Source organism: Carettochelys insculpta, chromosome 3 (assembly GCF_033958435.1).
Source record: "Carettochelys insculpta isolate YL-2023 chromosome 3, ASM3395843v1, whole genome shotgun sequence".
Classification (NCBI taxonomy): domain Eukaryota; kingdom Metazoa; phylum Chordata; order Testudines; family Carettochelyidae; genus Carettochelys; species Carettochelys insculpta.
Window position 1 is genome coordinate 19,270,504 of NC_134139.1, and position 23,274 is coordinate 19,293,777.

Consider the following 23,274-nt stretch of genomic DNA (forward strand, 5'->3'; position numbering starts at 1 on the left):
AGGGGCTGGAGCACATGGCCTATGAGGAGAGGCTGAGGGATTTGGGCTTGTTTAGTTTACGGAAGAGGAGACTGAGGGGTGATTTAACAGCAGCCTTCAACTTTCCGAAGGGAAGCTGTAAAGAGGATGATGAGAAACTGTTCTCAGTGGTGTCTGAGAGCAGAAGAAGGGGCGATGGTCTGAAGTTACCGAGGGAGAAGTGTGGGTTGGATATTAGGAAAATCTACTTCACCACGAGGGTGAAAGGAATTGGAATGCATTGCCTAGAGAGGTGGTGGATTCTCCATTCCTAGAGGTTTTTAAGTCCCGGCTCGACAAGGTCCTGGCTGGGATGACTTAGTTGGGGTTGATCCTGCTTGAAGCAGAGGTCTGGACTAGATGACCTCCTGAGGTCCCTTCCAGCCCTATGATTCTATGATTGTCTGGGTAATTAAAATCATGTTGGATTATGGATGGTGCTGGACAAGACAGTGCTGGACAAGAGAGGTTCAACCTGTATTGGAGAAGATTGTTGTCTAGGAGTCTTGACTATAGTTTGCTGTTCATAATGTAGCACAATAATTTACATTTCTTCAAGAAACAGGAGATGGACAGTGTCACTACAGTGGCAATTAGGCAAATCAAATAAGAACTAAGAAATGCTTCCGACACTGATATTCCAGCATATGCTATTTTATATATTTCCAGATTGGGTAGATTGTTAACTTGTCTATAGTCTTGTAAGTACATATTTACCTATAAGCACATTCTTAAATACCTTTGACTTTGATGTTTATAGCTAAGCTCTAAGCACTTTCTGAACTGGTCTCTATGTTAACAAAAATGCCGATTTCAGAAAAGATCAGAAGCATCACGACAATTTTAAAAATTTAAAAAAGAAGCTCCCTCCTCCACTTTCCCCTTTTTGTCAGAATTTAACCACTTTTTAACTAAGTGTCTGACCCAAACAGAAACAATTTTAATTCATTCCTCTGCAGCATACTGACGTATGAAAGAGCTGTGGTTCTGTGCCAAAGACAAAAACAATAGAGGGAATATCTCACTGTTTGCTTAATGAGCAATGGATAGAAGTGTGAAGGTGAAAAGACACATTCTGGGTTAGAGAGTGACAAGGTGAGATTGCTTCTTTATCACTTTTTTTTTTTAAACTTAGCAGCATTATGTCGGAAAGTAGCAAAAAATGTTGGCGGGGAATTGCTCTCACAGCCTATTGATTTGAGTTTACACCAGTTGCTTGCTTCATGAGAACTGCCAGCTTGATACAGAAATTTTTAATTGGTTTATTAATGACAAATTCAAGTTGCTTTTTCACTAAAACATCTGTTTTTGCTTTAGTCTCTCTGTATGAAATGTTTGGTGATATTCTATTGTTCAGTTCAGTGTTTTCAAGACCTACTTGTGGGTAATCTATCAATAAAGCCGAATTAAATTAAACATAGTGAAATTAGTGTAAGGTAGTGGAGAAGTCTCCAGAATTAAGATATGAAAATGCCCTTATTCCCCATTTATTATTCATGACTAATTGCTTTTTGGGTTTAGGGAGAAAAACATAATAGTTTTAGCTTATTTCTGCTCTTTTCCCCCTCTCCCACACCTATAACCTTGAGCTTACATAACAATACAAATTATATTGGATGGAATGTAGCCAGTAGAAGTAAAAGGCTTCATGCTACACTCAGTGGCAAAATTCAGTTGTTTCTCTCACTTAATGAAACACATAGTCTACTCTTTGTTTGAAGATCTGTTCTGTACCTGTGACAACAGGAATCCATATGTAAACACCTAGTCATGACAGCTAAAAATGAGCAAGAAATTCATGAAAGAACTTGAGCCTTATGTATCAAAAATATTAAGTCCCCTACCTGTCTGGATTCCTCTATGCTGGTTTGTGTGGAAAGAAAAATGTGCCTTTTATGCAGTTGGTTGTCACTACTGTAGTATTTCTATGCCTGTATACCCTGGACCTTGCCTTTATAGGATGTACAATATTTATCTGGCCACATTGACAAGGAAGGAATGTTATCTATTTTATTTTTAGGTCTTGGGTGAAAAAATATTTTGAGACCTTTTGGTAAGTTTGAGAAAGCTAATTTGATGCCGAAGCTATCCACTTGAAACCAATCAATCAAAACAAATCTGATTTCAAGTCTGCATCAAATAATTGCCCCAATCAAAGTAAAACCTTCCTCACAAAAACGTTTGCAGATTAACTTTCTTACAAAACTCATTTGCAACCAACTACAACAAAATTATAAGGATAAAATTCTCAGCAGATTTGCACAGCACAGTAATAGCCTTTATGCTTGGAAATTTATGGGCCATGGACAGTTTATAAGAAACGATGTAGTTCATCAGAGAACCAGACTGATGGAACACATGGGAGCATTCTGCACAGGAAGTTGGGTTTTGGAATAATGCTTACTTTGATAGAGTTGTTTTGTTAGCTAAGTAAAACAGTAGGGAAGCCAATGGCCACTTAGGCTTCAAACATAAATATATATTTATAAGTCACCCAGCTGCTTAATTGAGATCTCTAGTGCTTTCACTAAGTCTATCTTATCCAAAAAAGGGAAAATAACAACAGCGAAGACCTGCTGCATGCAGAGGTTCATTTAATCAGCCAACAGTAATTAGGAAATAATGGAACGCTATTTAAAGGTTAGATTCTGAGGCCCTTATTCACCCATACTAATACCATTTTTCACAAGTAGTCCCACTGATTCTGTGAGACTACTTATAGATTAAGACATTAGTCAGGCTGAATAAGTCCATCAGATCTAATCCCTAGTGGTTTGTTCTGAGACAGGCAGATAAGATGGGCCCAGTTTTATTGTCTCACTTCTGTGTTTTTTCTGGATTGTTTTAGCTAGAAAAGAAGTTCATTTTAACTCACTCTGGCCAAGCAGTTTGATGAAAAATTTGTAACATTTATTACTCAAAAGGACATTTTTTTGGGGGGGGAGAGGCAGTGCCAAATATGAACTTTATTGACCAAGGGATGAGGGAATAGAAAGTCCCTGGACACTTCCAGATTTTCTCAGATGATGGTTAAATGGAAAGTGGCTCATTACATTTGAGCAGAGAACTGGAAAATAAGATTTCACACTCTGAGGATGGGAGAGCCTGTGTGAGTTTAAGGTTTTGAAAAAGCTTTTGGATAGTGTCATTTCCCACGTGCTTCTTGAAATATTTTAAAGCTTTTACGCAACTGTGATTAAAATACTATAAACCATTGAGTGAAGTGGATTCACCTAAGGAGAGGGTGACATCTCTCCAATTTTGGCTGGGACAGCCCTGTATTTTGGGTGCCAGGAAGGTGTCCCAATTTATTTTAACAAAGGGGAAAATTGCCCTGTATTTGTGTGGGGGAGCAGCTGCTGGTGCCCCAAGGCGAGGGTGGGGCAGCTGGGGAGGTCCCACATGGGGTGGCAGCCCTGTTCCTGATGCCCCGAGGTGTGGGGCAGGCAGGGACCTGTACTTGCTTGGTAGCTGCAGTCAGGGAGCCACCTTGCATCAGCATGTCCTGTATTTGTGTTAGGGAAATATGGTCACCATCCCTAAGCCATGAAAGGTGTATAGTTTGACTGGAGGGTCACAGACTTTATATGAATCCAGTATCAGCTGTAACTCAGGCTGCAGTCAATGGAAACTGTTCCTGTTCAACTCTCCACAGGTTAAGGAGTGAGAGCAAGAGAAGGAACTGGAAGAAGGGAAAAAGAGAAAACATAGGATTTGGAACCAGCTGGAGAGGAAGTGCTTTGGAATCATAGCCTACAATACAAATGTGGCTGTAGGCAGATGAGTGAAATCCTGGCCCCTCTGAAGTCAGTGGTAAAATCTCAGTTTCCTTCAGTGAGGTCAAGGTTTCACCAACAGTGAGAGAACCAGAGATCAGGAAGTGCAAAAGCCCTAATTGTAGAAAGCACTCACTGGCTTTTCTGGATTTGGACCCAAATGAGTGACAACACTCTAATAACACAAGTCAGATGAGAGGGAGAAAGACTATTAAAGACAACTCCTCAGGTACTACAATGATGGGTGTGGCATAAGAACCAAATTAGAAGCAAAGGAAAACACAAAAACAGGTTCATTTGGCCCTTATTATGCATGTACATATGACTTCAATGGACTTAGGATCAGACCTTGTATTGCTGTACACTCTGATCTTACAACTTGCTGCACATGGATGGATCCCTCATGCCTGCACAATGTTTCAGTCACATCAGGCATTTGCCCAGGTAACTCCAGGTGCAGAAACAAGGCAATCATTCATCCCAAACCACCCCTATGCTCTCTAGCTGGTGGAAATGCGCTGGTAAAATGCATCTTATAGTACATCATCCCTGTTTTCCCCACTGTTTCTTATCCAGCTTCCAAGCCTTCCTCCAACTGTACCTGCAAGGAGGACACAACAGTGACTCAGTGACACCTCCCTTATACCGGCAACTGAGCATGGCACAGCCCCAATGTCATTTCACTGTTTGGGAGAGCAGAAGGATGAGCTGAAACATTAGGGAAAGGAACCTATTCAAATATAAATATTTGAAGCAGTAGCAGAAGTTTGCTGGGCAACAATGTTGCTTTTTCTATATGCCCTTTCATTGGGTTTGTATGCACAAATAGTAAAATACGGCTTTAAAGCATATTGCCTCTTTTTCAAATTGTCAGCCCCTTTCCAGTAAGCAGCCAAGTGGAAGCTGCATATACAAATGCTGCCTATCTCCTTTGAACATACCAAATTCCAGGGGTGACTGATTTTAGGATGGTGGTCCAGGTGCTATGGTGGTAACTATAGGGCCATCTTATATATAAAATATGATAGAATTGATGTTACAGGTTTATACAGCTCAAAGGAAGTGCCTACTCCTGTTCAATGTGGTGCATGAAAATGTTTATAAATGAGTGTTCTACAGAACATAAAGAATCTGGTTTCTGTCTCTAACATTAAGGAGAAAGTCCTGCAGTTTTGAGAAGCGGGTCTTTGCCCATGAAAGCTTATGCTCCAAAATATCTGTTAGTCGATAAGGTGCCTCAAAGATACAGACTAACACGGCTACCTCTCTGATACTTGTTTGGTTTAGTGGAAGTTGCCCAGTCCATGACGGGTGATTGAAAACAAGGTGGCAGCTCAATTAGCTCAAAGGTGTTGAAGAGAGTTTGAAATCCCATCAGTTTAATGTCATGTGTTTTTGGAAAACCCAAACTGGCAGGTTTGATTCACACTACATGGAGTTTGCATTGAGTTTGGAGTCTGCCTGAAACTCTCAAGTGAATCTCAAGTGACTCCAGGAAAAGTTGTTATTTTTATAATGAAACTGCGGAGTTGACAGTTCTTCCTTCACTTCACAGATTTTCCATCCTGTGACCCAGTCACTTGCTACAATTCTGATCTCTGGCATCCACAGTTGATGTTTTTTCCCTTATAGATCTTCAGAGGCAGCCATTTTGCTTCACAGGAAGAGCCAGCCAGCCACCTATAGGTAAAAATCTTCCTGGAGGATGGAGGCGTGCCCATTGTCTCTACCTGGTAGCAGCAGAACTCGAAAAGTCTGTTCTCATCCTCTGCTGCCTCTCACCTTCTTCTAAATGCTAGGGTAGAAAAGCTTGGGATAAAGCGGGGTAAAGACCTGCTGTGCTGGCCCCTGAAGAAATAGGAGAGGAGAGGAAGTTAGGCAGTCAACCCTGGAGACATGGGGGTGGGAAGGTTGGAGTTTGTGACAGGACATGCATAGCCACTAGGCCTTTCCACCACAACAGTCATAAGGGTAAAAGGAGGGAAGGGAGTTTGGGAAGGTGAAGAAGCAACTTAGCTTGAATCTTTTTTGATATTTGTGTACCTCAGGCTAAGGTCTTTGTGTAGCTGTTGTGGTTTCTCTTTTGAGAAGAAACCTAAAATCAGGGACGTTGTGCTTGATGTAAAAAAGAATTTGCACAGCTGTAGGATTGACTGGTGCCAGCTTCTAACAACAATGAATAGGTCATGAGGTACTTGTATTCAGTCTACTGTGTATATGTGTACACACACTCACATATATACACTTCAGATCCAGTGTAGTCCCTCTGCGGAGCTATGGCTCAAGCCTCCTTCCAGGTGCTAGTTCCTTGGAGGGCCTTCATCCTTCATCTCACATGGACTGGGTCCTGGGTTCCTTTTGATAACGGCTGGTGCTTCTATCCAAAGTGATTCTTTACTGTGCTCAAAATACAAGGGTAACTGTCCCTTGAGAAAATGAAAATGACTAGTGCTGGACAAGGAGTATAAAACCCAGTACAGTAAACCTTCGATTTAATGCACACTGATTTAACAGACTTCAGAAATAACAGATGCTGTCTACCAGCAACCCCCACCTGAAATAAATGTCAGCGACTCACCAGAGCCACTGGAGCCACTGTGGCTGAAGGACTGGTTGGGGAGGAGGTGGAAGGAGCCAGGCTGGAGTGCAGCTCCTCTCCCAGTCAGTGGGAGAGGGATATGGAGATATAAGGGAAAGAATGGGGCAGGAGGAGGGAAGGGAAGAGCCGGGGTGGGGGGCAGAGGACAGGAATGAGTGATGGGCTGGGAAAGTCAGTGTATTGTCATACAGTATAAACATTTGGTTTTAATGGACTTTTGGCATTAACAGACACCCCTTCCCCTCTATTAGCCAATTAAATCGAGGGCTTACTGTAAATACAAAACAATAAGTCTATCAAGACAGACCCCAGCAGCTGAATGATATGCCCCCAAGCTAACAGTAAAAATGAAGAACTTACTGGGAGTGGGAAAACAGGATCTGGAAAGGAAAGGGTTAGGGTTAACTAGCAAGTACTAAACATTAACAGATGAACCAGTTCCCACCTCCCCGCCCCCAAATCCCTCCCTGGCACCATCCCAAGCAGATGGCAGGCTGAGGTTGAGTCCTGAGGTGAGCGCTGCAGAGCTGTGAATATTGGTTAGTGTTAAGAAAAAAAGACCCTTTACCGTATCTTCACCCAGCCCTGGTGAAGGGTCATTTTGTGGTGCCTAACAAGCTCCCAGGTCTGGAGTCCTATGAACGTCTCAGTTGACTCTTGGTTGTTGAGACTGCAACTGTGTCAGAACTGGAACCACATGACACGTGCACCAGTTCCCAGAGCAGTTAGACTCTCTTTGTAGAGAGAGAAGGGAGTTAATCAGAGATTCCCTCAGCTACCCTGCTTCTCTCTTACCTCCCATGTTCAAAACCAAAACAAAATCTGACTTCTTCATCTCTTGAGTCAAGCTGTCCCTGGAACGGCTGAGCAGCTCTCACTCATCATTGGCCCAGCAGACTTCTTGTCCATAACAGTTCATACAGAAGTTTCCCAACAGACATCAGCAGGAGTTTCTAGTCCTTGCTGTGTCACTCCTGACTCAAACACGCTGGGCAATGGTGTCAGAGGGCGTCTGTAGCCATTACATATGTGCTTGTGTGGGCAGAAATTCAGTATGGCCCTCCAGGAACTGGCAAAGTCCATGTGGGGTGTACCTCAGAACACATGCCACAGGGGTATCTATATTTGACTACACTCTTTTTCCATGACCAGAATCACTAGTTCAGTGCTTTGGTACTTGCAAATATTGTGAATATCAGAAACTTGTGTAGATAAAACTACATGACCCTGCACCAGCATGTCTCTCTATACAGCTATAGGAGCTTGGTGAGACAAGTGACTAACCTAATTAATTGTCATGAGTCTGTTCACCTAGACTACTGAAACTCAATAAAGACAAGTGCAAAGTACTACACTTAGAAAGGAAAACTCAAATATATGTCTACAAAAAGGGGTAATAACTGGCTAGATTATAGTAATACTGAAAAAGCTCTGGGGGTGATAATGGATCACAAAATTGAGTATGAGCCAACAATGTAGTGCAGTAGCAGAAAAGGGTAATATCATTCTGGGATATTAACAGGAGTAGTATAAAGACAGTAGAGTTACTTGTCTCACTGTACTTGGCACTAGCGAAACTTCAGGTTCAGTACTATATACAATTCTGGGCACCCCGTTTTAGGAAATATGTAGGCAAATTAAAGATCAGAGGATGGCAACAAAAAAGGACAAAAGGTTTAGAAAACTTGACCCATGAGGAGGAGGGGATGGACCTAGTAACCTGTTATTTGAAGGTAACAAGGACTGTGATCATTTGTTCACCCTGTCCACTGAAAGAAAGAGAAGTAGTAATTGGCTAAATATGCAACAAGGGAGCTATAGTTTAGACATGAGGAAGAATTTACTATGAGCATGGTTAAGTGCTGGCATAGACTTCCAAGGAAGGTTGTGGAATCCCTGTCACCGGGGTGCGTCTACACAGCAGAGTTATTTCGGAATAATGGCCACTATGCTGAAATAACTTTGTGAACATCTACACAATGCAACTGCTGTTTTGAAATAATTTTGAAGTAGTTTATGACTTACTTCAAATTTGGTAAACTTAATTCTATGAGGAAAAGTGCCTACTCCAAAATAGATATTTCAGACTAGGGTCTGTGTAGACAGGGAGTAAGGGCAATTTCAAAATAAGCTATAGTGTGCCCAAGGGCTGTAAGCCAAAATAGGCTCTATTGTGTCTTGACACTCTATTTTGAAATAGCTGAGCGCTATTTCAATACACAGTTTGGCTGCATCTACACTAGCCCCCTCCTTTCGGAGGGGGCATGGTAATGAGGGATTTGGGCAGATGCTAATGAGGTGCTTCCATGAATATGCAGTGCCTCATTAGCATAATAGTGGCTGTGCAGGATTCAAAAGTGCCACTTTTGAAACAAACACTGCCCGTATAGGTGGGGGCCTTTCAAAAGGACCCTCGCGGTCTTTGAAAGCCCCTTCTTCCCTTCCCTTCTTCCCTTCTTTCCAAAACCAAATGGAAAGAAGGGGCTTTCGAAATAAAGGGGTCCTTTCAAAAGGCCCCTGTCTACACAGGCTGCGTGCATTTTGAAAGTGGGTTTCGAAGCCATGCCCCTTCCCAAAGGAGGGAGCTAGTGCAGATGCAGCCTCTGTGTACAGATATGCTATTTTGAAATAAGGTATTCTGGAAAATCTCTTCGGCTATGTCTATACTAGAGACTTTTGTAGACAAAACTGGGGTTGCATAGACAAAACTCGCAGAGCGTCTCAGCTCTGGCCCTCCCTTCTTCTGGGACCCCATTCTTTATATACCCCTCTGAACCCACCCCTCCACTCATGCATCTGATGAAGCAGGTCTTTGCCCATGAACGCTTATGCTCCAAAATATCTGTTAGTCGATAAGGTGCCACAAGACTTCTTGTTCTCCAAGCTACAGACTAACATGCTACCTCTCTGATACTATATACAAAATGTGTTTTGTAGACAGAAACTGTTGACAAAAAGCTCTGTAGAGGCTCCAGGGGGCCCTGTTGTTGACAGACCAGATCTAAAGATGGATCCACTTTTAAGCATATACAGGGTTTGTTGACAGTAGTTTTGTCAGAACATCTCTTCTTTAGACAGATGCTTCTAGTGTAGATATAGCCTTCCAGAATAGCTTATTTTGAAATAACACTGCTGTGTAGACATAGTTTGGAGGCTCTAAAGACAAGTTAGACAAATAGCTATCATGGATGGATTCGGGTTCGTTGATCCAGCCTCAATCTGGGGAATGGGCTAAATGACCTGGCAAGGTCTATTCCAGCTGCGCATTCTATGACTCTGTGAGAGGTGGAAGACAGCAGGACAGAGAAGGAACTGTAGCAGGGTGTATTAAATGTTTAACTACAAGAAAAAAAAATCTACCAAATAGCTACTAAGACTCAGTAAAATGATCACCATAATGAATACTTTTGCTTCTTTTCCCTTTTTAGTGCTGGTGTGCTTGTGTTCTTCGTGAGCCACTTGCTGACTGTTACGTTATTAACACATAATAGAGCCATCTGGATGTTAAAAATGGGAATGAAGGCCAAAGAGCTCAGTTCCCTCCATAGGTGTCGGTCTCATTAAAATTCAGTGGGAGTTGAGCGTCTAATTCTCTTAAGCTCCTTTGAAATTCCCAGTCCTTGCCTTATTTTACCTGAAGTGATTAATGAGAGCTGGACATTGTAATCTCATTCCAGTGCTTTAATACATATGTTATAGCTAGTCACAAAACAATAAACAATATCCATTTTATGATTACACTTTCCCAAGTATCTATAATACGGTAACCTTTCAGTAGCCATTTCCCAGATGATGCAGAAAAGCTGGTTCTTTCTGCTGGGTAACAGATTGGTTCTTCAGTTTGATACATTTTCATTTGTTTCTGGCAAATAAGCTTTTAAGGTCTGATTCTTTGCAATGCTAGAGCAGCACAAATTGCCCTTAGAGCTTCACTGAAAGGACAGATAATGATTCTTCTGGTGTGGAAGAATCCTAAGATGATGTAAAGTTAGTCATCTGCTCCCTTCCTTGGGTAGGGGCCTGTGCTTGGGATGCTTCAAGTCAGGGAGGGGATGAGGTTGGGAGAGAGGGGGCAAAGATAAAGTGTGATGCATATAATTAATTGCTTCTGGGAAGAAAACCCCAAGAGGACTGCCCTGGCTAGTCAAGTTAGAGCAATCCTGTGGTCACGCTAACTGGCACACCGCGATGGTTCAGCCTCTAGATGGCTCCAGACCAGTGGCGACTGAAAGATGGCTTAGAATCTTTGACTCTCTTTCCCTATCAGGTGTGCTGAGCCTGAGCTGGGGACTTAGCCATTAAATCTGTTCACATGAAAAGTTATTGTAGATTTCAAGCAGCTTTGTTTTCCTTTTTTTTATAAGGCATAATAATTCTGTTATGCTATGTTTGTTTGGCTTTAGGGCACACATACAGTACTTGATGCTAGTTGTTTCCATTAGCCAGTTTGTTTTTATTAAACTCTGCAGCTATGGGAATTTCTTTATTGTCCCTGTGCAGCTGATCAGGTATCTTTCCTAGCTTCCATTCATCTGTGTTTTTAAATGAAGACTATATTAAAGGGATTTTGTCATGTTAAAATATACCTTTAGAATGAATTTCCTTTCCTATGTTCCTGACAATGTTATATTTTCTGTGTTCACCTGTTACCATTGAACTCTGTGGATTTTTAATCGCTCAATTTCTCATTTGATGGAGATATTATTATGATAAATCCTGTTCATATAAGGTGCTTTGCCTCATGTGAGGCTTTGAAGCCTTCGTCTCATTCATTGGCTGGACTATCACTAGGAGAAGGGGTGTGATCTCCATAGCTCACAAGCTGAATGACTTCCAGAGTATTTCTAGAGTGTCTATACTTAGCCATGATGGAGAAGACTTCTTGTGACCTTTTAATGGCTGCCATGGTAGCCCACTCTCGGGGACTGAACTGGGAAACTTCCAGAGCAAAAAGCAAGAGGGGCTACAGCTTGAGTTGAAAAGTCACACTCTGTAGCTGGGGAAGGTAACAGAGTCCTATGCTCTGTGGAGTTGTTGCAGAGAGGAACACTGACCAGGGGTTTATGTTGGCAGTGGCAAATGGGAGTGAATGCTGAATTAGTCCTGCCATTCATTGGCTGGGCTTTCCTGTGGACCGCACAAATTTATGTTAGTCTAGGTCCATATTACTTGCAATGGAAGAAAGGAAGCAGATCGGTTTGATCAGGCCTTTCCCACTCAATATGTATATTGGATTCCAAATTAAAGCTTTTAAGAATTACATGAACAATTGAGTTAAAGCTATTGGTAGCCTCTTCTTCCTTCCCAAACACCCAGGCATCTCTAGAAGCAGCACAAATGTGTTCTGAATTCTGTGAACTCCAGAGAAAAGAGAATATGGCTCTATTTGACTCTTTTGCATTTATCTGGTCTTTTTAGACCATATTTCCTCTCCAGCCGTGAACTTTTCCTTATGCAGTAGCCAACCACAGCCTATCTCCAGGTATATGCAGTAAATGCATCTAATAGCTATTTAGTTTCCATTGAAAAGTTGATGTTATCTCATCATTCCCTCATGAAAATGTTTTACTGAATTCCACAGACTACAGAAACCCAATAGAGCTTACTCTATAATCCTATCGAACTGATTAGAGATACCCCTGCTTTAGAATTTCTATAGATTAATTTAAACATTCTGCCAGAAGAAATTCTTTCTGTATTAAATTATTTAGGTTTTTGGAATCAGTTTGACAGAACCTCTTATTTCCGAAGAACTTTCTTGATTTAATCCCTATTATATTTGACAACTCTTTCCCAGAAGGGGGTATAAACTAAAAGTAAATTTTTAGGTATGATCACAGAAACAAAACTAAACCAACAGGGACCACAAGTTTTCCTGGATATGGTTAAGCAGAAGTGAAGTAATGTGTATCATGTGAAGAGGTCCGTATATTGCTGTTGATATCAAGGCTGAGGCTTTGCCCAAAGAACTCACCAAGAGGCATGTATGATCGGTTTCTTCTGTGCTTGGTACATCAGACAAATACAGATGTAAAAGAGCTGGTTGAAATCAGGGCGAAAGCAATTTGCAAATATTCCATTAGCTCGTTTTCCCCTCTCTTTAATGGAAATTGTTGCAAATGACTTTAAAAACTTTCAACCAGTCCCAATAATCAGTATCTGGGCAAAACATATGTTGCTATTTTCAGGCTCCTAGGAGGGCCTAGTAGAATAGAAATAAAGAGAAAAAAAAGGAATAGAAAATTGTTAAACCAGTCTGAAAAAAAAATAGTTGACAGCTGTGAGTTTTCTGGCAAGCATTCCAGGTCCCCAGAGCTTTGGAAATGGCAACTTTCAGAATGACTTAAAAGAAGCTTTGCCCTCTGCAGGAAAACTTGTTAACGGCAGAGCAGGAGCATGCGCAGTAGAGCTTTAGCAAGTTGAGGGGGAATCAAGTTCTGTGGCACTGCTGTGGTTCAGTGCTTCAATACAGTGTTACAAAGTGAAAAGAAAAAGTGAGCTGTTAAATGGCTTCTAATTGTTCTGGCTGGCTGGGAGAGAAGTCCTGCAATACAGTTCACAAGAGTTTACATAGTTCTGGATCCTGGGCCACTTAGAATGGAAAAAAGAAAGCAAATCTATTTGATCAGGCCTCTTGCACTCAATATGTATATTGGATTCTACATTAAAGCTTTTAACAGTTACATGCACATCTGAGACGAAGCTATTGTTAGGCTGTGTGATGGATTAAGATCAAGAATGTTAATATTATCTAAAGGAATACTTTTTAATGTATATTGCAATTGTATAAACAGGGTCACCAGAGCTAAATGGGATGTCATTGACCTATGAAGATCATAAAGTAAACAAAAGATCTTAACACAAGCATGTAACCTGAAGACCTCTGGGATTGCTGCATATCAAAGGCATTTGCTTCTATAAAGTAAGAGAAAATTGCAGACTGGTAATGCTGTCGGCTGTAAGTTCACCTCTTTCTCTCTTCAGCAATGAAAGTCCATCACGATGGGCAGTGGCAGTGATCACTTCTGCCTTCTAGGAAGTAAGGTTAAAAAAAAGGCCTTGATTCACCCAAGAACATGCTAGTTAAGCAGGTATTTAAGTCCCATTGACTTCATGGGAAATCAAAAACCCATATCATTCATAGTCCATATAAAGGCACCAATGTATGGACTTCTTTCTTGGCCAGGAAGTACCAGACCCACTAAAAATAACCCCCAAATAAGTCCCTAAATAGGGAGGAGAGGCAGAAATGGAAGCTGGAGAGAGTGCGGGAGAGAGAGATCATTAATGGCAGGTAATTGCCCCATGTCATGAATGACTTATTTGGTTATACTCAAAAAGAAATCTATCCGGATGGATAACAGATGTAGTGGTCAGTTGATGAGGCGATGGGCTTAATCTGTGCTCGAACTTCTACCACTCTTTAGTTTAGACTGTATATGTTCATGTTGATATTGGTGGTGAAAGCGTGTGAAGAATATCATTCATGTTGCTTTGCCTTCACTATGTGATGTTGGATACACACTTCTCTAAGTCTGGGAAAAGTTATAAGGAGTCTGGAGGCAGCTTGAAGACGAAGCTTTATTGTGCCATTGTTAATCTTTAATGTACTGCCAGACCCCTTGCTTTTGCTGAAACAGACTACTACAGCTACCTCTCTGAAATTAGTCTGGGGGGATACATTTGCAAGCCAACCTCTGCTCTGTCTGGCTAAGGTGGTTCTTGAAGATTCAAAAAGATGAATATTTTCACTCCCCAAACTCCTCGATACAATGTAACTAGAACTGATGTGCAGGCCTAGGGCATTGCCCTTGTCCTTGCTTAAGCATATCCACTCATGCAGAGTGGGTGCAAAATGTTACTTTTCTAACCTTGAAGTGGTGGAAAGGACTATGCAAGGTGCAAGACAATCCAGACTCTGGATCCCTCATATGCTGTGCCTGTAAATCCCCGTCTGACTCTGGTCAAATAAATATATGACGTTATGGATGTTCAAAGTGGCCATTTCAGATGCCAGATTGTCATTACAGCTTGAACGTCTCTATTCCACCATCCTTGGGACTTGACCAGTGCCAAACAAGATAATTTGCTGGACCATGGGAGGTCATTTTTCAGCATGTTATCAACACTTACACTGTGTACTGGGCTGTTAGAAAACATTTAGGGGTAAATTACAGCTAAATAACAGCACAGAACACTGAAAGCCAGAATGGGCGACTGTAAACAAACTTTATGGGGACACACCCACCATAAGTGGTTGTCTGGGTCACTAAAATCATGCCAGATTATGGATGTTGCCGGACGAGAGAGCTTTAGACTAGAAAGGTTCAATCTGTACTTCAGCCATTGCAGTGTGGGAAGTAGACACTCTGATTGTGCCTGTAAACCTTCAGATTTTTTCAGGAGCTAATTGGTTTTCATTTACCCCTGGAATTTACTAGGAAGTTAATTGCAATATGAGAGAGTTCAGAAAGATCCGGTTCAGAAAAATGGCCTAGAGACTTGAAAAAAGAAAGGCTCTGAATAGTTATATTGGCAGACCTACAGCACCCACATTTTCTACGGGGTACAAAAAATAGTTACCTAACAGCCTGGTTTTCGTTGTAAGATGTGTCAAGAAGTGAATGAAATTTAGATCACCAGTATGCAAAATTATCCCTGCTACTTTGGCAAGCTCTTCATAACATGCAAAAATGCAGCTGTTCTCAGTTACTAATATTATGATGGTAATCAGCAATTTCAAGTTCTTTCAATAACTGTTAGGGAAATGCTTGCCTAATAGATTCTTTTTTGTTTTTACTGCCATTGGATTATGGTCATTACTGGCTTTGAATTATATTCAATATTCATTTTACATTTTTATTTTCAAATATTTGGGGATGTTTTTGCTGTGATGTTTTCATTGCTAAGCATCACAGTAATCTAAGATGGTTGTACAATATCTGGCAACTTTAATCAAACTGTCTTTAGCTTTTCTGGGAAACAAACAAATATGTGCTTGGAGACTTATTTTTAATTTACTAAACACTAATCCCAATATACTTAAATACCTGAATGCTGAGAAAGAAACATAGAATCATAGAATCATAGAACACTAAAACTGGAAGGGACCTCAAGAGGCCATTGAGTTCAGTTCCCTGCCCTCTCAGCTGGACCAAACACTGTCTAGACCATCTCCGATAGGTATCGGTCTACCCTGCTCTTAAAAATCTCCAGCAACGGAGATTCCACAACATCCCTAAGTAATTTATTCCAGTGTTTAAGCACCCTGACTATTAAGAAGTTTTTCCTAATGTCTAACCTAAACCTCCCTTGCTGCAGTTTAAGCCCATTGCTCCTTGTCCTATCCTCAGAGGCCAAGGAGAACAATTTTCCTCCCTCCTTCTTGTAACCCTCTTTAAGATACTTGAAAACAGCAATCATGTCCCCTCTAAGGCTTCTCTTTTCTAAACTAAACAAGCCCAGTTTTTTCAGTCTTCCCTTATAGCTGATGTTCTCTAGACCTTTAATCATTCTTGTTATTCTTCTCTGGACCTTCTCCAATTTCTCCACATCTTTCATGAAATGTGGTTCCCAGAACTGGACACAGTACTCTGACTGAGGCCTAATCAACACAGAATAAAGTGGAAGAACAAGCTGTTGTGTCTTGCTCACTATGCTCCTGTTAATACATCTCAGAATCTTTTTTGCTTTTTTTGCAACAGCATCACACTGTTGACTTATATGTAGCTTGTGGTCCTCTATGACCCCTAAATGCCTCTCTGCAGTACTTCTTCCCAGACAGTCATTTCCTAGTCTATATACATGAAGCTGATTGTTCCTTCCTAAGGGGAATACTTTGCATTTGTCCTTGTTAAACATCATTCTGTTTACCTCATGATTTACCCTGAAGTGCCATGCAGTGATTCCACTGATATGAGTGGAAGTTCTCACCAGAAGATGATGCTAGATTGAACAGAACCTTTTGCATGGTATTTATAGTAGAAGGACAAGATGCCAAAAATCCAATGAGCAACCCCTTTTACTTCCATGACACTACCAGTGAGAGTGACGGCTGCAGGGGTAGTCCCTAAAGATCAAATTTAGAATGGTATTTAGATGCCAAAAAACATAAATCCCATCGGACACCGAAGTCAGCTAGGTAACTAATGCCTACTGACTTTCAATGGGAGTTAAGGTGTAGGTTTTCAAAGGTACTTAGGCACCTAATTCTGTTTGGGAGTTAAGCACATAAAGTCATTTGGGTCACAGCTCCTGACTTGCTTAGACACTGCTGTAAAACCACCAGGCAGCTATGGGCAACGTTAGATGCCTAAATACATTTGTGAATCTGGGTAGTTGGTGCGTGATCTTTCACAACAGAACCACCATCTGGTAGGGACAGATTGGCTTGAAAAATGGGTGTGCATCTGTGGTGGTGTTTTTCGGGTTTAAGGACATAGGTTCCCAACCTGTGGGATGTGCCCTCCCAAGGGACGCAGAGGAAGCTTTGGGGTGCTCTAGGGCCTGGGCCAGCCCCCATAGGGGCGTGGGGAGGAAGTGCTACCAGGCCCTTTCCCACCCGCCAGCTCTGCTCCGGTCCTGTTTCCAGCTGCAGTGTCAGCCCCTGAACCTACACCTGGCCCTATCCCCAACTTCAGCATGATTCTAGTCCCAGCTCTGTCCCCACCCCCAGCCTTAGCAACTGATTGAAAGTCCATTTATAGCTTGATGCTGAAGCTGGGGATAGGTCTGGGAGTGGAGCCTGATGTGGCTGCAGGCCTGGCTGCCAGCCCCCATTTCAGCCCAGCTACAGTTCTGTCCTTGCCCTCAGCCTCATTCTTGGCCCTGGACCTGTCTTCTTCCCCAGACCCACTCTTAGCTGTGGCCTCAGCCTCAACCCCCTTAACTCTGCCCACATATGCACCCAACCATGGCTCCACTCCCAGCCCTGGCCCTATAGATGGGATGCCATAGATGGTAAAAGGGGCCATGGGTGGGTCCTCTTGTCTTAGGATAGGACTTTCATGGGAGAAAGAAGATTATTTTACATCTTCCTAGGGTTTCTTTCACTCTTCTCTCAAACATCTGGTGCTGGCCTATTTCAGAGGCAGGATGTTGAGCCTCTGTTCCTATATGTTTAAATATGCCTCTGGGAAAAGTTGGCATGTCATCTCCCATTGCTGATAGGCTAAGTAGTTGGGAGTTGTAGAAAGACCCAGCCATGAAGAGAGCATTTCTGCTAAAGACAAATGAGCTCCCTTGCTTCAGCTACCTGACTTCTTTATGACATCCTGGCAGTCCCGTTTGTTTGTCTCTCACTGTGAGACAGTCAGCACCACACTCTCAGGACGGCAGGCAAAGTAAACCTGTCCTGATCAAGTAAAACACTTGAAAAAACATTGCAAGATTTTTGTTCATGAATTGTGGTTCACTTGAAAGTTTATATATAAAGACCCTTTATGTGGCCAGGAAGGTAAGCTGTGTGGAGACAGTCTCTCTTTATGTTTGCCCCAGTGAGCTTCTTCAGGAGTACTGCTTTAAAAAGGGCTCAAGGTTGGGTGGGGGTCCGAACTCATTCAAAATATAGTTTAATTTTATTTATGTTGCTCTTGTCATGAGGCTTTCGATGACACTAGAACTTACTAAGCTTTTTGATCCATCTTGTGGGTTTAATAATGGGCTTGCTATCTGAATGTTCCACTCAGTGCATTCGAATAGGGGCCTTCAGGGAGCTAGTTGTGGCTTCTTAATTTTCAGCCTGGGGTGTAGGTTACAGCAGCCCATGGGCTGCTCTAACTTAAGCCAGCTGGCTGTGCTCACTGTGTCACTTGAGCTAAGTATAGCATGCCCGTTTCTGAGGCTCACATGTACCCTCCTCCAGGGCCAAGCATAGGGAGAAGTGTAACAGCCAGATAAATTGGATCCCCCATCATAGAGGGAATTCTTAGCTGGCCAGATCCAGCTGCTTCCTGTCCCCAAGACCTATCAGATCTATCCATGCAGATGTCTGCATCTTACACAGGGATCCATGGTTGTCAAAAGATGAAGGGATCTGCTGAATTTGATTGTAGGGTCACGCCCTATGTCAAGGACACATAACAAAGTAATGTTTTTATTCCTTTTCTCAGTTTGGGCTCTTTTTTGTTCAGAGTGGAAATTGAAACTGGGGGAGGATGCCATTTTTATAGGCTAGTGTTTCAGATTTTATCTTGAGCAGGGGATCATTTAAAGAATCCTTTCTCACTGAATTTAAAAATTACTATATTGCTTTTCAAAGAAGATTTTGTAAATCCCATATAGCAGAAAAATAGGAAAAAAATTTGGCCTTCAAATTGCTCAACAATATCTCTTTCCTGAAACTATTGAAAAAAGGGATTTTTATAAAGCTGGATTTTATTTGCAAGTTCCTAACCCCTCCCCCACAATCCTCATAATTATAACCAAAATATATTCACAACAGCAAAATTGTCCACACAAATGATCACAGAGAATTTTGAAAAGAAAAATCTTGTCCTGAAACATTACAAAACCCACAAATGCTTTAGTAAGTAACAGTCACTGAGGCAACTCAGACCCATGTACAAAGCCTGCAGACACTGAAGGCTTGGTCTACACAGTTTTTGTGTCCGCTTATCTATAAAAGTTAGGGCGGTGTCTCCTGCCTACGTCTGAAGCTGCAAGTTGCTAGGGTATGAATTGTCTCATGCAACTTCAAGAGCCAAAGCTATTGGGGCTGAAGCAGAGGAAAAAGTATATATGCATATGGGTGTGTTGGAGCTGACTGACAAGCAGTAAGAGCCTGATCTTATACCACCAATGTCCAAGATCACTTTCCCATTTACCTCAGTGAGTGTGAGATCACACCTTTGGTTTGAAATTTACAGGCTCTGTGGAACCAGAATCTTGAATCCTGGTGTCTCCTTAGCCCATCATCCTTCCAAAGTAGACACATTGGCTTAGCTCCAGTGTTCTTTCTATTTTTTTACCCATGCCTGGGTAGAATAAATTTTGTTACACGCACCATGGCATGTGCAGTGTGCACCACCAATAGAAATGAATGCTGCTGGCTGCTGCCAGCTCGGGGAGGTGTGCTACTCAGCTGGGTGGCACCGGAATCTCTCCTGGGTGGCTTCCCAAGTGCTCAGCTTACAGGGAACACTGTTTAGCTTCTCATGGGATGTGAATTAATACAGCTGTATTTGAATCCAAGGAGCTCTGCCAGTTCACACCAGCTGAGAATCTGCCCTTGAAGTTCTGGGCACTTTATTACTCAACCTTTTGGGGCTATGGAAACATTAAAACTATAACTGACTTTTGGGAAGGATGGGAATTTTGCCAAGTGTTCCTGACCCAAAATATTCCCTTCCCCTGTCTTATGCAGAGTATGTGTGTGCCAGTTGGCCACTTCTCTCTACTTTAGCTGTGGCTGTTGCTCAGGGGCAGGGGAGAGATGTGTTAATTAGGAGTACTGGTCTCCAAGGTGTTAAGAAGTACCGGAATCTTTGCTTTCCAACAGCAATATCAACTGGTTAATCGTGACTCTGAGCCAGAATAGAGTAAATCTGTCTCAGGGTTATTAGCAGAATCACATCACAAACAATTCTTTTAAACAGATAGTGCCTGCTTTTTTTTAATTAAAAAGAGCAAAAACAGTTAAAACTTAAAAAAAATTGAGTAAACCTTCATTTTTAACCATTTCTCTTATTATCCTTTCCCTAAACAAGTGTTTTAAAAGGAATTCCTTTGCTTATCCATCTGTCAAGTGGTGTTAAACGTCCTTGCTGGGGAAAAGAGAGTCAGTTTAAAGGAGCAGCTCTTGGGTCTTTATTGTTAAGGTCTGATCCTTGTTCTTCTGAAAGCGGCAAACCAAAACCAAAACCAAAACCAAAACCAAAACAAATGCATACAAAGAGGGAGAGAGCAAATAAGAACAAGACGGATAAAAATATAGCTTCTCTCTCTGATGCTTGCTGGAAGCATGAGGTTGGCTGGAAAAATCAAATTGTGCAACTTTAGTTGTCACTGTGGAAGCTGGCTAATTGAACCAGGTGTTAAGGGCATTGGGCCAGCTCCCCAGCTTGTGTAAATCAGCCTTGCTGCATTGCACCAATATATACCTGGGCCATTGGTTTTTAGGTTGACAGATTGGTCAAGGCAAAGTCTTCAAAGGGTAAATTTTCCCTGGCCAGATAAAGCAGGTCCTCATTAGGCAGAAAGACAGCTGTAGAAAGGCAGACAGAAGAAAGAGGTAGGAGGCAGAAGATGTGAGGGGGCATACAAGGTAGAATATTAGATTTAACATTGCAGGTGTTACTCAGGATTTACCCAGCCTATTGGAGATAATGAACCATAGGCTCAGGTGGAGCAAATGGACGTAGTTCCATTGACAGTGACGTTGTCGGAGCCCCTTTCTTGGTATGATCTGGTCAGAGTATCTCTATGGATCAGGATGACAATGTGATGATAAATCACTGGCGGCCAGCCAGGGATGTCACTGAGGCAGCATAGCAACAAAGCTGGCTGGTGCTTCTTCACACCCATGCCCATCCTAAGCAAGCTGCAATATGCTCTCTGAAAAGTAATGTGCAAAAAAGGGGGACAACCTTGTCCTGTCAGAACTAACTGACTAAAACAAACATTGTGTGGTATGTCTATATTATGGGGTTATTCCAGATTAGTTTATTCAGGAGTTATTATTCCAAAATAAACTATTCTGGAATAGCACATCTACACTACAGGGAAACTCCAAAATAAGCTACACTTATTCCAAAATAGTGTGTCCACACACAATAGAGCCTATTTTGGATTAGGACTCCTGCAAGCACTACTTCCAGGGTCTCTAATGCAAAATTCTATGTCTACACAGCAGCTTTATTTAAAATAAACTATTCCAGAATATTTATTTCGAAATATCCTCTATTCCCCATCTACAGAGCCCTTATTGCAAAATATCTATTTCGAAATAGGCACTATTCCCTGTACAATGAGGTTTACCAAATTTGAAATAAGGTGTCTGCTATTTTTAAATAGCAGTTGCATTGTGTATACCGTCGCAAAATTATTTTGAAAAAGTGGCCGCTATTTGAAAATAACTTGCTGTATAGACACACTTTTGTGGTCCTACCTATGGGCACTTGCTCTTATTATAACACCCTCCGAGTCTTGGGTCCTCACTTGGAGTCTTTAAACAACCTTGTTGCACTTCTTCCCATTCCAACATATCCAGCTTGCCTTAAAAAAAGTAGAGTAACAAACAGAGAGATACCTACTTCACAGAGCTGGAAGGGACCTTCACAGGTCGTCCAGTCCAGTCCCCTGCCCTCACAGCAGGACCTATCCCCATCCCTGACATATTTTTGTTTTAAATCTATTTGTCCCAGATCCCCAAATGGCCCCCTCAAGGACTGAGCTCACAAACTTAGGTTTAGCAAGCCAATGCTCAAACCACCAAGTTATCCCCCCTTCCTCACCTTATTCTTTAGCACCAATTTGTGCTTATTTTTACATAACACACTGATGGGTGCAGCCTTTCCCCAGCTTTGGACAATTAAAGATGGTGATCCAAGATGCAGTTCAGCACACTAGGGTTTACTCTACCTAGACTGCTCAGAAGAGACCCTTGGGTTTGGAGGTGCTACCTTCAGCAAATGCGAGATATTAATGGTCGACCAATGAGACAGGATACGAATAAAGAGCTGGCATCTGGCATCACACACCATGTCACTAAGCATTCCTTTGGAACCACCTATGTGATTCTAATTCCAGCCAAAATAATCTCCTAATCAGTTAGGAAAATTGTAGAGACTGTCAAGGGCTCAGTGTGGGGTGATGGAGTTGAGAGTTGTGGTTTCTGGCTGAAATTTTAAATCTGTTGTACATGGAAGTAGGCCAGAACCACAAGGCTTATATCTGGATCCAACCTTCCTCTAAGCATACAGGACTGCAGACTTGGGGTGCCACTTCAGGTAGATTGCTAGTTATAAAGCTAGGCTACTGTTTATTTTGGGCAACAACTTAGAGTCAGTCCTGGCTCTCCTGTGAGTCAGGCAAGATTTACCTTCTCTTGCACACTGAAGCGGTTCAGCTGCATTTGTGCCACTTTTAGCCCATCTTCTAGTACTTGCCACATACAGGGCTGTAACATGGGCACCTCACTCAGACCCCTGCTACTGGGAAGCCTTCTTCAAAAAAGGCCTCTTAGTTTTAGCTTGGGCAAGGGAGGAAAAATCAAGAAACACAGAAAGGTTTTTTTTTTTTTGACGGCTTTTCCTGAAAATGTCTTTTCTTGCTAACAGCCAATAACTTTATAGAGATCTGCAAAGGGGGCACCAAAGTGGCATTTTAGCCAGGTCTCCTTTCCCCTGCCCACACTCAGACATAACCTGCTCCTGGGCGCAACAAGTAGCAATGGCAGACAGCCAGCATCATGGGCTCAGGCCAACAGGAGATTCTTCTTTTGAGGGGTGGGTGGGGTGGGGTAGAGTGGGATAAGCCAGTTTTACGGCCTCTTTCCACTGCTGCAGCCTTGCAGAGGGCCCATAGGGAGACCAGGATCAGAATCCCAATCTCCTAGTTAATCCTACTTGCGTAATATTAGATTAAAGCTTTCTGGCTTGAGCTATGTTATGATTTAGATCCTGTAAAAGAATCCTTTTGCCTATTATCTTTCATCACTAAATATTTCATTTTTAATGCACTTACATGGAAGAAAAAACCCCCATGATGTCTGTTCCAAGCATTCTGGATATTATTTTTGAAAAAGCTGGAAGGTTTCAAAGGTGATTTTGTTTTTGCTTTCACCAGATCTCAAATTAATGGCATTTTGGAGAGCATTGGAATACAATTCTGGAAGTGCATTATGTAACCCAAGGAGGAATTTTGCAAACCATCCATTTACTT